Below are 15,768 nucleotides of genomic sequence, written 5' to 3'. Positions count from 1 at the left end.
TCAAGTTATTTACTGCCAATTAAGCAGCATGTTTTGTCTTTGTCCTTTGTAAGCCGTATGTGCTCATGCCGAGGCATCTGGCTGTCTGCTCAGGACCTTCCGACTGATACCTCCAGAGCAGCGAGGACGAACTTTTCCTGCCACTGGCCCAACTCGGCTGCAGGAGGAGGAGAACTGAGGCCGATTTTAAACAGACATTTCCTCAGAAAGAGTACCTGGAGGTATGTCCAGTGACCGCACAATAAACCAGAAGAACTGCACCAATTAAGCTGTAACAAAAACCCCGAGACTTTGGAAAGAAAACCACTCTAAAAGCCATTAGCATTGCATTTATCCGAACGCATCATATACCTTTATGTAAATTGATTTCTGATGCATTTGTTCAAGGAATTGCCTTTTGTTACAGTTTCCAGCTACAGCCTAAATGAATCTGCATTTCCTGCTCCGAGTCCTTAAACCGTTTCCCTACGCTTTAAATCACTTCGGATTTCTTAAAAGAAAGAAAAAGACTCCATGCCACCACCTCAGCCCGTCTTTGTCGAAGGCAAATATATATAAATATAAAATGCGAAACGTTACACTGAGAAAACCATCCAGTAACCCCATTAAGCTAAAGCTCTTAAGGACAAGCAATACCTTAATGCTGATTAAATCTAAAAAGATGAATCAAGAGGACTGACCAGAAAGTGACTCCCTTGATAACTAAGGACGGGCCCTCATCAAGTTTCATTCAGAGTTGGGGGGGCGAAAAAAAAAAAAAAAGCTTTTAACTTAAATAGGCTTACTCTAGTAATTACACAGCCAAGCAATTTAGGTCCTGGGATAGGAGTCAGTGAAATAGAAAGCAGAGCTGGAAGCTAGAGGCAAAATACACCCCCCCCCCCCCCCTTTTCACAGCGTCTCTGGTGTTTTTTTAATGGAGACCAAGGGAGGGACAAGCGGAGAGCTGGCAATTTGTAGTACAAAAATGGATGCTTAATTCATGTCTTGGTTTTAATTAGGTGATTCACCGGATTTCTCCTGGATTGAAACAAAAGACCGTGCGGGGGGCAGGAAGGGAATTGGAGAGGAGAGAAATAGCGAGCTCACTTTGATCTTTTCTGCCACTGTTTCAGAATAGTGTTTACTACGGGGGAAGCGGGTGCCTCAGCCGCTCCCCCCCCCCCCCCCCGGGGTCCCCTCCATTCACAGCCGAGGCAGGCAGAGCCCTTTCCCGGCGGCAGCTGGACCGGGGGGGGAGAGGAGAAGTCGCCCGGAGCGGCGGCGGCCGCCGGGCTTTGTACGGGGGGCCGCCACAAAGCCCGGGGCCCGCGCCCCCCCCCCCCACCCCCCGGCCCCGGCGCCCCGCTCCGCGCCCCCGAGCCCCGGCGGGCAGCGCGGGACGGCGGCGGGCAGGGGGCGCGGGCATGCAACCGCACACGGAGGGAGGCTGGAAAATAAGGGGTAATTACCGGCACTTCTTACCTGCTTCCCCTCTATATTGCAAAAGGCCGGGGAGCAACGTCGCTCGGGGTGCCTGAGGAGATCTCCTTGCAAAGAAACAAACACCAGCGCTCGCCCTCTCTCTGGCTTTCGGGAGCGCTGGAGGGAGCCCCCCGCCCGGTAAGGGGCAGCCCAGGCTGGAAAAATATAGATATTTCTATGAGAGGCGTCTGCCTGGGTCCTTCCTCCAGCTCCCGCTTCCCTGGAGGGGAGCTGCAGAGCTCAGTCCCTGCCGCTGAGCTGCACACGCAGGGCGCCGCCGCCGCTCGCTGCTGCAATCGCCGGGTAAGTTTGGCAATGTGGCTTCACTTTGTACCGCTTCCCCCCCCGCCCCCCCCCCCCCACCTCCGCCCCCTTCGCTGGGCTGTGGCGGCTTCCCGAGCCTCCCGCGGCGCGGAGCCGGCCGGCCGCGGCCCGCCGAGGCGCCTCAGAGGAGAGGGGCGAGGGCCGGCGAGTTTGAGAGGGGCCGGGCGCGGAGCCGGTGCCGGGGATCCTGCGGCGGCGGTGCTGGCAGGACGCGGGAGGAGGCCGCTCCGCCTGCGTGAGGTTCTGCGTGTGCGTGTGCGTGTGTGTGTGTGCGAGTGGCTGTGTGCGAGTGCGTGCGGCCGTGCGCCCCGCTGCCCCTCACACATGTGTTACTGACAGAGCAGAATCCCAACTACACTCCGGCTCGGCTCCGCCGTCAGCCCGCCGCAGCCAATCCGCCCCCGGCTTGTTCAGGCGGAATAATAAAACCTGCCAATCGCCGAGGAGACAAAGGAATGAGTGAAAGGGGAGGGAAAAGGGGAGAGGAAAAGAAAAAAAAGAGAGAGAGAGAGAGATGGAGAGCGAGAGAGAAAGGGAGGGGGCGAGGAGGAGGAGGGGGGTGGAGAGGAAGGAGGCAGTCAGGTGGGCAGCGGTGGCCGCGCCGCCCGCCCGGGCGCTGAGGGAGAGGCGCGCGCGGGGCCGTTAGGGCGCCGCCGGCGGCCGTTAGGGCACCGCCCGCCCCCGCGCCGCTCCCGGCCACCAGTTGAGAAACTTGGCGGGCAGGGGCCGTCCCGCCTGCCCCCGAGCCGGCCGCCGCCGGGGACGGGCCCGCTCCGGCGTCTGTCAGAGCCCTTCCCCGGGTGCTGGGCGCTTCCCCCGCGGCCCCGGGAGGGGAGGTGCGGCCCCCGCGGCAGCCGGGGAGTCGGTGCTCGCCGCCCTCCTGGCGCCTCCCCCCCCCCACCCCTGCCCGCCACCCCGGTGCCTGCGGCCTCCTCCTGCCCCCCGGGGCCGCGCACCCCCGTCCTCAGGGCGGGCTGGCGCTCGGGTCTCCCGTGCCGGGGCCAGGCGGAGGCCCTGAGGGACGTGCCCGCCTCGCCCCTCGGGTGGAGGGGGCCGCCCCGAGCCGCCGACTTTGAGAAATTTCCCCCGCTGAGCCCGCCGGGGAGCTGTGCTTCGGAATCGGCGCCTGGGTACGGCCCGCTATTATTAGCACCCTGCGAAGGTTTAAAAGGGTTAAACTGCCGCAATTGGCTGGCAGTTAGCAGCACGGCTTGTCATTTGAGAAGACAACTGCATTTCTGAGGAAGAAGCCCAAGGGTGATAGCAAATCAGAAGAAGTAATATTCAGTAGGGACGCTTAAAATTGGAGAAAAAAAAAAAAAAACACGTATTAATTGCACGCTTTTGAGGCCTAAGCGCAGCACGCAGGATAAGGAGAAGTACAGCACCATATAGCTAAAAAAGACCCGGGAAATAATGAAAGTAGCTATAAATGTGCCATAATTAGTGGGTGTTATCCCCGGGAACAGTTATTCCTGCAAGCTGTGGGGATTTGCCCAGCTGCTGGAGTAGGCTCTCGCCTGGTATCGTCTCGTACGGGGCATACGCACGCCTCTGTCACGCAGCGTCCGCCAACGTGCTTCGCCGAGCGAACCACTGATGGCTAAAGAGCCAGAGAAATTAGACATTTCCAGGATCTGTGGAAGGACAGAAAAACTTCACAATACGAGTTTCTCGATTCCAGACCGCTGACGTAAGTAGCAGCCAATGCAGCGAGGACGGTGGGACTGGCTGGTCGGGCGCCGCTGCATCTGCAGCAAGGCGCGGGCAGCGGCCCTGCCTGCTCACAGGCTGACACTGACCTGCACCACAGGAGAGGGCAGGACAGGCCCTAGCACCTCTCGGGGGGTGCAGTTAATTGCTGTCGTCAAATAAATATTTAGTGATGGCAGCGTGACGGAATTACGAGCTCGCGTGCGTCCACCGTCTCTCCGTTGTCCAAGGCAATAAAGTCTTTTAAACCTGTTCCTGCTGGCAGCTAATGTAAGAAGCGATGTACCCGCCACTGGTATACGAAACTTTAGCCGGGAGTATTTATTTACAAATAAGTGCATTGGTACAAAAATGCAGACCGACTTCCCTCTGACAGGCCGGCTGGTAAATCTGGTCTCGGGAATCGCAGCCCAGGTGTACCTTAACCACATCGCCACCTGTGGGCCTCCTTCATTTCTGCATCCCTGGCCTTAGCTGGACCGCAGAGACCTGTGCCCAGTAGCCAGTTAAAATTTAGGGGAAAAAAAATGTCTAGCTAGGAAAAACGTCCCTGGGAAAACATAGGATATTGTAGGTATCTTTTGTTTCTGATTATATAGCAAATAAAATATTGAAATTTGAATGGCACCGCGGGCGTGATTTAAATGCAGGAGAAAAATCTGTTCCTGTCTTTCTCCGCAGACTGGGATATGTTCAGAGTCAGTGCATAAAGCGGACTGGGAGCTCGTGGAAAGCTTCCGCAGAGAAAGGGGGGAGAGGAGCAGTGTTGCGGTTAAAAATATTATATTTTTTTAGCATGGGTCTCTGAAATGGATCATCTGGATGTAATCTCCATGTACATATTACATTTAAACATACTCAGCAGTTTTAGATTTGTTCTTTAGGATCTGGTACAATTTAAAATATATAAAGTAACAAGGCATGCTACAGATAATCGACAGTCACTGTTATTCTAGCTCTCTGACAGCTAAGAGCACAAGAATAGAGCAAATGCCAAGCTAAAATAAAAGCTAAGTTGTCTAATTATCTAAGCCTGTAATGGCTGGAAGCTACCAAATTCAGACTGCGGAAGAGCCATCAGGACCTCTCCTTATTGGAAAAGATATTCTACCAAGAAACTCTGCCATAGGCACTAAAATGTTTACTAGTCTTAAAACTGATAGTGATACAAAAAATGGGAATTACCTTCTCAAGGAGCAGAGTTTTAAAAGGCTTAATGATGTCTTCCAAATACCATTGCAATGTTCATATCTTTTTCTGAAATCTGATCTTCACTAATTTTTGTGATTAATTTTAACAGAGGAAACCTTAACTGAGAGCATTTTGCAGAGCAATATTTTTCTAATTTTTCTTTTGTGCAGCATCTGCTGTTGCTGTGCTGTCATCTTCGTTATGTTTTTCATTGTCTATGTGCCATAATGTAATTAGTTAGTTCAACATCATCTGTGCTATTAGATGAGATGTTTCTATGGTAAGTTAACATAGTTCTGTGTAATTGGTAGATTTCAGCAGTAGGCATGAATGTATCCATCAACTTTAGGTCGATTTGAGTCCGCAAGATTTAAATTCACTTGGCATACGTTATCCTCGAAGACTGTTAATTTTGGCTGAATGGATAAAAAACACAATGCAGAAGAAAATCTGGCTGCTTATATCGCGGTACTGTTGGAGTCAGGGAAAGGAAAGCATAAAATTGCTGGCTTAGTATTTGCAATCTGAATGTCTGGAAAATGTTACAGCCTGTGATCCAAATCATTCTCAAACCTAGACGTGCCCCTAAGATAGCAGGTAGTCCAGAATTCATCAGGGTTATCTCTCCATTCATGAAAGGAGTCTTGGTTCTCTCCCTAAATACTGCATTCCTGTGGGACCTCGACTGTCCTTTCCTTTTCTCATTAGAGAGAAATGTTGAGGCTGCTGCTTTGTCTTGAGATCTTCCATGCTGCACTTTGCTAGTCCTTGTGTCTCGCGAGCTACACCTTTTGAACAAATTAGACTTTTAAAAGAAACCCTCTGACCCCAGTCTCTTTGGAAACAGTGATGAAAAATCAACAGCCATTTGTTACTTTAAAGTAATGCATCCTTTTACTCGCATAGGATCTTCTGGTTTAGGGCCTCAAACAATTTAAAAATGTGACTGGATTAAGTATTTAAGTCGGATATCCAACGATACGGGAGAGTACGCGTCCTGGCAGAAGCTGGGAAGAATCCTGGACGGCTTTACTCTCAGTGTTCCTTTCCAAGCAGTAGACTGTACTGTTAGCCCCGCAGAGCAAGACAATTCACTTTTAGAAATATGCGTATAGATTTTGACTTGCTTACAAATACATGAGTGACTTTATTTACAGGAACCCAGAACCATAGAAGGTAATTAGTAAGCATGGACCGCTTAGATAAGGGCTTGGAAGACCCTTTTATCATCACTGTATCGTTAACTTAGGACAGGAGCCAAATAATATAAATGTCAGTAATTATAGATATATATTTATATTAATAATGAAGTCCACTTTAGGAAGAGCTAAGGCTATATTTGTAATGACCTCATATGGCTAAAATTACGTTCACTAATTTGTCCTGTGCACATTCCTGTTGGGAGAATTGATATATTACCACAAGCCATCAGTAGCAGAAAGTCCTGGAAGTGAGTTCTGCGACTAAAGTCAAAGACATCAGAGTTTGAAACTATGTGTAATTTATGTTTTAAATTAAAAGTCTCTAGAGGCCACTGGAATATGCATATGTAATAATAAGTTCACTACATAAAACAATCTTGCAATTGGAAATGCTATATGAATTTTGAAAGAGGGCTTTACATTCTGCGGTCTAATAAAACAAGGAACTTTTTAAGCAAATCGGTTAAAATTATTTTGATATTCTTAAACATAGACTGACGATTGATTTTTGTGATGACATATCTGTAGAGTGATATTTTGTCACAAATATAAACATGAATAGAGTATTTTTATGATTCAGGTGTCACCATCTTTAACAAGAAAAATAACCCCCTTTGACAAAAAAAAATAAACTCATATGGAACTTACCCTTTAAAGTAAAAAAATGTTTTCTTCACAGATACTTTTATAGAACTTGCATTAACCTGTTGCCTCTATTCGCTAGTCACCATAACAAATGGTCAGATTAGAGGATGGGACAGCACAAGCTGGTCCTGTTTGAAGGCCCAAATTATAGATAAAAGTAGCCACTGAGCTATTTTAAATTTACAGAACAAAAAAGATCAACTGGAAAGGAATTTAAAAAAAAGTCTAATTCAACTGACCAAAATGCTCTTACCTATGCAGAGGTGCGTGTTTATGACACCATCGTTTATGCTTCTGAACATACATCGTATTTTATAACAGTATGTTTTTGTTAAATCACTGCCACTTCTTTTCAGTCAGAATTCACTTCAAAAAATTTCAGCAGAGAAAGTAGACTTGTCTTCTTTTCCCTCTGAGATAAGAAATCATTGAAACGTTAAAAGTTTTCTTCTCGGAGCTGACTATTTTTTTCTTGTAGCCATTTTTTAAATTTCCTTTGTCAAAGGAACATTTTTTGAAGAATGTAGCTGCACTTTGGTATGATTTCTGAAAACAGTCCTGTGCAGAATTTAGTAGAAACAATGTTCTGGAATAATGTGTTACAATGAAAAATGAAAACTTAACTCTCACCCGTATTATTTAATTAATTAGCCAAGTAAGTTTAAATATGCGGAAGAAATTAGTATTATGCCCGAGTGAATAAATAGCATGTTTAATATTTTTTTATGGTGTTGTCCACACATAATACCTTTATAATTGCATTGAAATTATTTTCAAAGATGTGTGTCCAGAAGCAAATCCCATGTCATTAGAATATCTGCCTGTTATGAGTGTATCCAGGAAATGAGTGGGTTACTGTAACTCATTGCCGTGGAGGAGTAGGTCTGATATCCTTGTGAAGTTCCGATAACCTCTGAACAATGCTGTAATTCACAGAAAGGTCCATGACGGATCTTTTCCACCTATTTTGCACTTATCTGCAGAGCAGACCCTTGTGATAATCTGGCTTGGGCTGCAGTAAACCAATGGACGAACATTTGCTCAAGCCGTTTTCTCTGTAGGTCTTCAGGGGAAGGCCACGACCTAGAGTTTCAGAGGATTTTGTCGTGTGATACATCATCGATGGGAAGTCATAGTTTTAGCTAATTCATCTAGATGTTGCAGTGACTGTTTCTGATGGAAATTTGACATTATCCGTTGTTTCAAGGAGCTGAGAGAAAGCAGGGTACAGACTGAGAATTGAAATACACACATTACAAGGATCTGCTGTTGAAGTTGTCTTTTTAATTTAAGGGCTAGCAGCACAGTATGAGAAAATGGAGGGTTACAAAATACAGCAGAAGAGCAGCCTGGTGACTTGTGTCTGGCAGAATTGCCTCTATCGTGTTTGAGTTGAAATTTACATAGATGCCAGTAGTTATGACACGACTGTCACTCTAAGTTCACTTAACTGGACATGAAACAATGACAAACAATCAGAATGACAGTTCTCCTTCTATTCTGCAGTGAGGTTCTTCATATCTCAATTCTGCAACATTCCTTCTGTTTGCTCCGCCAGACAAACGCGCTTCTGTTATTATGATTTCTCCGTTTGACGCGGCGCAGCCTTGCTTCCAGAAGAGTTTCTAAGCTTTCTATTCAGTTTTTTAGTCACACCATTTATCAAAGCAAGAGTTTCTTAGTAACAGTTTTTAACATTAACTCTTTAATAGTTACTTTGCTGATGTAATCCATTATTTTAAAACACTTTCTTGCGTAAGACTATTACATTATTTTTCATATAAAAATATAGCCCTCTACTTTCCTTAAGTTGTTTTTCAGGACTGGAGCGACTACTATACTCCATGACCATAACTCTTTTTATCATTCTACTATGATTCAGTAGCTTTTGCTGTCTTATAAACAATCTTACAATTAAGAGCTAATGTTAATGGAATAGATTGTTGTCATAGGATAATGGTTTCCTGCTGCTAGATAAATGCTGTGGCAATGCTGGGACATTTATTGAAAGTAATAGTGAAGACAAAGCTAAGAGATTTATTTTTAAAGCAGGTGCCACAGATCCAGTGACACCATTCTGTTACAATTGTTTTATTTCTATTTCACTAAGAGACTGATGAAGATGGAGGCATTCTGCCTGATGTATGCAAGTGCAGCAAAGTGACAGTGGCTCATTTCACTCTTACTGAATAAGCTGCATTGCACTTGGCTCAGGAAGAGATTTATTGTGCGGCTCATCCAATCAGAAAACAGTTTATCCATTAACTACAGCTTTAAAATATGTTGTATTTCTATGAACAAGATGGGGCTTGATGCTTTCTTTCACAGAAAAGGAGGAAAGCGAGGCCCTACAGTGCTTGTTCCACCAGTCCATCCCAAAGGCCCCCCTTTCCCCTGTGCCATGGGGACGGCAGGCTGGGTGAACCTGTCCATAGCGTGTTCCCCCCCACCCCAATCAATGGTTCCTTGTCTCCCTTCTTCTGCAGCGCAGGGTGTTGCCTCAGCATTAGCAGAGCAGAAATGGCAGCGTTGTTCTCACCAGCACTGCTGTGCAGGGGCTGGAGAGGAAAGTTTTTGACTAGTTTAGAGTTTCCTCTGCCTTTGAGTCCACAGGATCTTGGAAGTTTTGGAAAATATGCCTTCTTCCTTTTCCATGACTTTAAAATTGCTCACCCCTGAATCCTCCAAAGGAGAACTCTGAAAAGCAGAGCTTGCAAAGCTTCCTAGGCTCTCTATCTGCTCTCGTGGAATCGCAATAAAACACCTTGATTACCCCAAGTATCCAGCTCCTACAAAATTGGAGCTGACGGTCAGGAAGTGCATGGGAACCATTCAATTCAACAAGCTTTCTCCAGACAGGCATGCCCCGTTGCCTGACGTAGGCCTCAACAGATCTTTTGTCTTTTCTTTTGAACTGTAGAGCAGCTATTCCAAGTGGCAGTGTTGTAGCTATGACAGCTGAAGGATATCCCACAAATAATAAAAAATACGATCCCTTCCCACAAACTCTGATCATTCCAAAGCATCTTTAAAGTTATGTTGTAAAACAGCCTAATGACTTTATATGAGCATGAAGTCCCTGCTAGGGTTTCCTTAAGAAACAAACTCATTTTATTATTAAGGCCCAAGGACCTTGATATCAAACCAGCAATTCACTGTTCCAAGGACTTACTCTCTGTAGCTGCTCACAGCACAGCTCTGAATTAACTTCTAAGACCAGAGCTTGAAGGCAGTAAACAACTTTAACCTTTTCTTGACCCCAGACATCTCACAAATAGGAGTTCAGTAAATGCGTGAATTTCACTTTAACCCATGTGCAGACATTCTAAGAACTAATTCACTCTTCATTTTCTGAGTTTTAAGAAAATTTTTATACTAATAAACGGGCAAGTGTTACAGCACTTGTGCCAAAAAGCCATCAGATAAGGATGGTCCTCTGCTGAGCCTAGCTCTTTATGAAAGGCAAGAGACCATAATGGAGAAAAGCAGACATGGGAGACCTGTAATCCCGACAGAATGAATGCTGGCAGCTGTGAGGTCCATCAGGTCATCTGAAGAGCACGGAGGCTACAGAGCTCCAGCAAATACATACTTTTCCAACTACATGTCCGTGGCAGCAGTGTATCAGACTTGATCTTCCAACGCTTGTGCCTTCCAGCATCCGCCTCCTATCTGAAGTTTAGGATTCACAGGAAAGTTCTAGGAGATGGAGAATTTCCACATCTTTAAAACATTGGAGTCACCTAAGTGCCTTTAAGGATGTGACTGTAAGTATAAGGAAGAAATGTTTCACACTGAGGGTGGTGAGGCACTGGCACAGGTTGCCCAGAGAGGCGGTGGAGGCCCCATCCCTGGAAACATCCCAGGCCAGGCTGGACGGGGCTCTGAGCACCCTGCTCTGGTTAAAGCTGTCCCTGCTCGCTGCAGGGGCTGGGCTGGATGGTCTCTAAAGGTCCTTTCCAACCCAAAGTGTTCTGTGATTCTATGATTCTAAGTATTAGAAAATCCTATGATTTTATCAATGTATTTGGTGTATCTATTTAAAGTCCCAACTCTGGAATCATGGTCTTTATGCAAATCTGCTTTCAGCTTTTTTAATAGGAATTTGAGTCTTCCTGGTTAGGTGAAAACATTAATTCTTAGAGATCAACCAGAAACAATTAAAAAGAATATCTTCCCATTTAGTATTTTATTTTAAAAATGATTCTTCATTTGATCTAATAAATAGTGAGGAGTCATGACTTCTGAATTTTTGGGATTGCCAGTATGGTAACCAAATGTCCTATCACCACATACTGAATCCGCTCAAGGAATCCTCCTCAATTCAAGGAATTATTAAACCTATTTTGTCGATAGGCTGCTCCATATCGCACAGGACCGCACACAATCAATTGATATTTAACTTCCACTCCACATATTGCTCCCACAGAGGGCCAGAATTTCCCATGTCAGTTATCCTATCTTAAAGTGAATCCCCAGCCTCTCGCAGCTCTTTTGACCAAGGCGGCTATGTGTATCCCGCCTGGATCTGGCCCAGATGCTTTATTTCTATTGCATGAGATGATTAATTATGTGGTTTCTTTCTGTTTGTCTGATGGACGCTGAGGTAAGAGAGTGATGGTTGCTTAGTGCACTATTATTAAAAAGCTGCTTTTGATAGCCCTGAACAGGCTTGAGTTGTGTGCTACAACTAATCATAAAGCTGCTTACTTGGAAATGTAATGCTTGTTAATACTATACTGTACTTTTATAGTAAACTCATTTTTGATTGGCTAGAGTTTAACTATAATCAGTAATTAAGGGTCAGCCATCCAGTAAACTCATTAGTTTACACCAATTACATTTGGTATAGTAACTAATGATTTCAAGGATCAAGCCGTTTATTTCTAAGCTTTCAAAGTATAATTATTGTGTAAATCAGATAGAGTGTAAATCTTTTCCATACGTTTTGGTTGGTAATTGAGAAATAAAATGGTTTCCAAATGTATTCTCTGTCCAGTTTTTGTTCTGCACTAGATCTCTCTGGGGACTCTTTAAACTATATGGAAAAGGTGATGTCAACAGACGTGTACGCTGGGCAAACTGAGACAGGATTAATTAATGGAGATGAAAGAGAAAAGCCAGCCCCTTGCAAATCGTGGTCCGGGCCTCAACTTGGACATCACACCTTCAGTGACAGTTTACAATCCTAAGCATGAGTCACACAGATTGACAAGTATTCAAAATAGAAGAGAATTAAAAATCCTTTATGTTTAATGTATAAAGGCCTTTCCAATATGCAGTCTTTAAGATGGTGTAATCTCTGGAGCATTTTGCTTTGAAGTTTAATATGTAGTTCCTCACATCCACATAACATTTTCAACACGTTAAACAAATTAGTCTCTGGTTACAGAAGTTTTTAGACATTTACAAGTTGCTGTTTAACTAAATTTAATATGTGCCAGCGAGGTTGCTCATGCACTTGTTCATTTAGAAAAATGCACTTTTGCAATGATTAATAAATAAACCAGCCTTTCCTATCGCTTCAACTTCGGTGTTTATTTGAAAGCAATCTACTTTAAAAAGACATTAATATCCCTAGAATTATTATTAGAATAATTGCTTTTACTCTTCTCGGAACACACATTTTTTCTCATTTCCCTTCAGCACAGACAGCTTTCGACTCAGATATAAACTTCCTATTATTATTCCCCACTCCCCACCCCAAAAATGAAGAATAGGAATTATACACTTTTCACTAAGGAATAATTAATTTGTCTCAAGTATTAGAACAGAGAATTGTAGAATGACTTTGAATGGTAGTCTCTAAGGAGTAGCATTGTTTGTTCTCTTCGGTCTTTAATGAGCTTTAGTAAATGGCCAGGAAAAATTACCTTCTTTCTGTAATACGAGAGAAGCGAAGAATGAAGGAAGCTATAGAATCCCTAGGAGAAAAGGGAGCAGCCACACACGCACGCACACACAGCCCCCTGTACCCACATCGCTTCCAGTGGTTAGTGTTCTCTGGAACTGAGCGCTAGAGCTCCAGTTTTTCCATTACAGTTAAAACATATAATGTCCTTAATATTTGTGTAGGAGAGAAAATTCCTGGATGGCTCCCACATACTGACAGTGTCTGGCTTGTGTTGGGGGACAACTGCCTATAGCTGAGCTCTGGAAGTCATTCTGGCTTCCTCTGCTTTGGCATTGATTTTGTCTTTTAAGATTCTTCGGTCTATTTCTGTTGTATTTCCACCTTTAAAAGCAATTTCCCTTATAGTGCCCCAGCCTGCTGCCCTGTCTTTTAACACACTTCCCTCTGCCGCGTACTCACTGTCACTCCTGTCCAGAATGGTAACTGAGGCAGCAGTGGCAGGTGCTTGTTTCAGCTGAGGATACAGCCCCATCGCCGTGGATAACAGCATATGTTCAGGAGCACCTTTTCCTTCCCTTCCCTCCAGCCTCCGCACGTCCTCGCCACCTATTCCCATAACGTGTCAGTGGTGCTGAGGCAGCTGCCATTGCTGCGCCGGGGCACGAGCAGAGCGGACCCACAGCAGCCAGGTGAGAACAGCACAGCCAAAAAGGATCGTGTGGAACAGGGGCTCTCTCCAATCCATCCTGGTGGAACTGTTCCAGTTTGCATGGAATAATTAAATATTAACTGAATTGCTGTGTGTGCTGGCTCTCAAAGCATTACTGAGAGCAAGAAACGGGGGTTCTGTCACCCCCTTCCAGGGAATACTTCCGTACCTCATCTCAAGTATTCACTGGGGCAGGCCCTGGCAGACGTGGTTTCCCCACCCAGGTAAGCGTCTCCACTGCAAGGCTGACAAGTCAAGCGCAAGCTTTCCCACTCCAAGAAAGGACTCCGGTCTCACTCCTTACAGAGCAGTGCTAATCTCTTGGGTAGGGTGCTAATTCAGGGGGCAAGAGATTCAAGTTCAAATTGCCTCAGGCAGAGGCTGAATACGAGTCTCCCGTATCTTGCCTAAATGGCACCAGCCAGGAGACTGAACCACAAAAGGTTGGGAGAGGAAAGGCGCGGGAGCAAGGAGGAGAGACGTGCAGAAGGCGGCAGTGCTATCTGTCATGATTCTGTGAGAAAAACCTGGCGCGGGTGTCCAGTTCCTAGAAAGAGGCAGAGCGAGCGTGGTAAGTAGGTAAAGAAAGTAACGCACGGTGTTGCAACACCTTAGCCTGATCGTGGCTCTGGATCATGGGAGGTGCTCTCAAGGCAGACATCAGATTGCTGACTGGAGTTCAGGGTCACGAGGGATGTGAAGAGAGATGATGAAAGTGGGGAGAGCTGCCTGGACCCATCCCAGACATTTAGGGAAAAGATAAAAGTAAAAAGCTGCTGCCAAAGTAAAAATCATTTCTCTCTATCATGGGTCCTCTTCAGTGCAATTGTTACAGAAGAATAAATGGAGAAAGATGGTTGAAAGACAGATAGGAGACAGTGAGGACAGGACTAGTGAGGCAGAAATGTTGGAAAGAAGACAAAGAAGAAGAAACACAAGAAAGCAACAGGAGGATTGGACAAAGAAAAAGGAAAAGGAAAAACCATGACTGACCAAGACACTTCACCTCTCATTACCTCAGTCTTCTGGCAGTAAAACAATAACAGTAAGATAATCATAGAGCATTTCAGTGACTTTGAAGTCCATAAATGTTTCGGAGGCATTTAAGTGTCCTGTTGATCAGGATTGTGTTAAAAAGAAAGCAGGAAAATTTAAGAGAATGTTCTGATAAGTCTGAAGCACTGCTGTCAGGAGGACAAAAAAGGAACAGGACTTATGTGCTTAATTTCATATGTGTAACTGAGTATTAAAATCCACACCCAAGCACACTTATGCTTTTTAATAGTAGAAAAGATTGGGCCTATTTCAGACCAGTAAGAACACATGGTTTAAGGCATGCAGCCGCTCTTTCTGCAGTAACAACCTACTGTGACGCCTATAATTTATTCCTCCCAAGATTCATTTGAACATCTGCAGTATCATTATTTGAGTTTGTTATACTATTAGCTTTAAAATTTTATAAGCCATACAGTAGGATAGGTGACAAGTTGAAAAGTTAAGGAGGGTTAATTTAGAAGTTTTAAAGCAAAGCTATTTTTGAGTTATACAAGTGCAAAAAAGCATCTGAATCCAAACCTCCATGGTTACATTTAAATAACTCAGAAACTGCTGAAAGGATTTTCTTCAAACTTCACTCAAGACAAATCCCTTTGGGCTAAGACCAAGCATGAGAATTTAACTCAAAAGGTGATTGTTGTCTGAAGGGAGTTTTCTTCCCCCCCCCCCCCCCCCCTTTTTTTTTCCCCCCCTCCTTTTGCTTGTTTTGTTTTCAATGTTCTGGAAAAAAATAAATAGCACTGAAAAATAAGGGTTTGGAGCGTAACTGTTTCATATCCATTTTATCATTATAATAAGAAAAATGCTGTTCGTAAACTACCTTTTTATTAAAACCAGACCCCCTGCTTTGCCTTTAGCCATTACCAGCAGCCTTAGTACCCACCTCTAGCAGGCATTTGATAATGCTGTAACTGGATGGCTCAACAGAGGAGTATTGAGCTGTACTCTTAGCCCCATCTGCAGCTTCTTTGCGTGCCTCAGCAGCTCAGCGCAGCTATAATACTACCCTAAATGGACAACTGAGGATTCCCCTTAACAGGAAGTCTTCGGAGAGCAGACAAGCAGCAGCTCTGCAGCACTCCTTCCTTCGCTTCCCATCCCCAGTTCATCGGAGGTGAAGCATACTCTATACCTGTAGGCTGACCTAAACTATGTTTTGATTTCTCACTGGTCCAGGATTTGGAAAGCAGAAAGGTAGCTGGTCATCACACTTTTCTCAGCTCGCTGACTGTTAAGTCGGTGCATCGAGCAACCTCATTCATTCTTCCCCTTTACAGTTGAGACCAAGGGACTCACCTCCTAGTCGTGTAGCTGTAGGAACCCCTGTAAAGGGAGACCCTGAACAACGAAGGTGGAATTTTCTATTTTCTTTCTCAAAGACCTCGAAGCCAGTCCTCTTTAATAGCAGCATCATGGGTCCTGGTAGCCTGATTATCTGGATTAAAAAAAAAAAAAGAAAAGAAAAAAGAAAAAAAGAGAGATAGTGGATTTTTTTATTCCCCTGTTCATTTCAACTCTCTCCCACATTTTGTTTTCTACAAATTGTCCCAGGGCAGACAAGAGCCTTTCCCTCCCCCTTCTATCCAGGCTTGTTTCTGATTCTCTGGCAG

The sequence above is a fragment of the Pelecanus crispus genome, chromosome 5 (genome assembly GCF_030463565.1).
Source record: "Pelecanus crispus isolate bPelCri1 chromosome 5, bPelCri1.pri, whole genome shotgun sequence".
Taxonomy (NCBI): Eukaryota; Metazoa; Chordata; class Aves; order Pelecaniformes; family Pelecanidae; genus Pelecanus; species Pelecanus crispus.
This window is presented reverse-complemented; position numbering follows the sequence as displayed.